Raw genomic sequence first — 2,098 nt, forward strand, 5'->3', positions numbered from 1 at the left:
TCTCACGCTTGAGGTATTCGGCCAATCACAACGCACTGGATAGCTGGCCAATCACAGCACACCTCGCTTTTTCAGACCGATGAGCTTTGTAAAAATCGACGCATTTCAAAAAGGCAGGGCATAGAGGAGAAACAATAATGTACAGTATGTGGAAAATAATGTGGTTTTTTTACTTTAAACCGCATAAACACATTTCATTACACCAAATACACAACATAATGTTCTTTTTAGCAGCATCATATGACCCCTTTAATATAAAGGTCAAAAAACAATGCTGAGCTAAGAAAATAAAAGTTAACTTATAATATGATTTGCAATCATGTTAATTAGTCACCCAAGTATGAGAGGTATTTGATAAAATTGTTACATGGGAAACTATTACATGCTAATTTTCCTTAAAATACTTTTCAAGACAAATCCTACTTATATAGACTCTGACATAACAGAACACTGCTATGCAACAAGAACAATGAAAACATTATTGGTGCTGCGCAATGATACAGCGAACTGGTGTTTCAAGTTGGAGCTGTCACTATATCACAAATTTAAGGACCAGAAATATCCATTTTTAATTAATGTTAATTAGAACTGGTATCATCTGATTCAGCCAGTTTTTGTTTAATTTGATAAGTAACATTCACAGATGTCTTTGATGTACATGTTAAAGTATCATGATCAGACATGTATTGCTTGTTTTTAAAGCTTTTAGTGTATATTTATTTATTTATTTTTACATATTTCTATGTTTGTTTCCAATTTTGGCTGTTTTTAATTAAAATGTTTCCAATTTGTTTATCATTTTGGGGACATAATAATTATGTTGAACAAGCATGTTTGACTCATGTATTCAATTTAAAACATCCATACTTTCTATTAGTGTTACAATCCACCCTGGTAGTGAAGTAAATTGTAACAACAATGTTCTTTGTGCTTGTCTCTAATTTATACATGCACAAGTTGTAGAATTGTAACTAATTCACAGCAGATGAAAATGTTAATATATAGTCTGAGACACATACATTCTGGATCCCCACTGCACAAATTTGTGAAATCACAATTAACAGTTATTATTCATTTTAAACTGACAAAAACGCAATCGAAACTGATACTAAACCACATGGGTAGAGCTGTTAAATCCCCTTCAGAATGCAGTATCTTCAAACCACACAACAGTTTGTCCCATGTGAGAAGGCCCCCCTCACTGTCTTCAGACACGGTCACTTTCCTAATATAGTCATACCAAACTGCCCATGTGTCTCCCCCTCTGTCCTCTCCAGACATGATCCTTCCACATACAAAGGGACAGAATGAAAATATACATTGCCAAAGAATACAGCGTGTGCTATTCTTCTCAATAAGCTGACCGCACACCTGGCCTTGAATTATAGATATTCCTACAGCAACTCAATGAACGAGCAGAACGTGCTACACTGATACGTTATGATGATGTCACAGCCAGTTCGTAACAATATTATCACATCAGAACTTTACAAAAACTAAGCACGTGTCGTCACAATGCAGCATTCTATCATGAGGAACTGCGTAACTGTCAATCAAATGAATCACTCACCGCTGTCTTTGGGGAATATACGTCTTTAAATCTGCTCTTCCCCTCTCTCAAGACGGTTTAAGGCTCCTCTCGACGCTGCGCTTTTTAGAAGTGTCTCGTTTATTCCAGGTCACAAACTTGGTGCGGACTCGCAGAACTAGCGCGAGTTCCTCCTCACTAGTCGTTCCTGAACATCGAGTGAGAAGAGAGAGAGAACACGGTGGACTGGGGGGCTGGAGAAGTGCACAGACAGGGGTGTATATGTATGGCAAGCGATTTTAACAATTAGCCCTTAAAAATAAGTAGGCTACTACCTAAAATATATAGGCTACTAGTAAGTAGTCCAATAGTGTGTAGCATCTGTCTTTAAATGTACAATACTTATTTGATTAGATGAAATCCTATCACTTATTCCAGTAGTAGCCTACATATTATATACTAGTACTTAGTGTTGTCAAAAGACCCGGTATTTCGGTACCAAGTCAGTACTAAAAAAAATGAAAACGTTACGGTACCAGGTTTTTTTAAGTACCGGTGGTACCGAGTACC

The 2,098-nt window shown here is 36.7% G+C and overlaps 1 protein-coding gene across 1 annotated transcript in view; it reads right to left on the reverse strand.

Annotated features, from left to right (window-relative positions):
• Positions 1 to 1,751, reverse strand: part of LOC107689201 (coronin-6-like) — a 16,095-nt gene extending 14,344 nt beyond the window's left edge. Inside the window, exon 1 of the mRNA XM_016487132.1 lies at positions 1,571 to 1,751. The gene's annotated coding sequence lies outside the window, so the exon portion shown is untranslated. The remainder of the gene's footprint in view (positions 1 to 1,570) is intronic.
• Positions 1,752 to 2,098: the final 347 nt, after the last annotated feature.

This window comes from Sinocyclocheilus anshuiensis, unplaced genomic scaffold (assembly GCF_001515605.1).
Source record: "Sinocyclocheilus anshuiensis isolate Anshui unplaced genomic scaffold, SAMN03320099.WGS_v1.1 scaffold966, whole genome shotgun sequence".
Lineage (NCBI taxonomy): Eukaryota > Metazoa > Chordata > Actinopteri > Cypriniformes > Cyprinidae > Sinocyclocheilus > Sinocyclocheilus anshuiensis.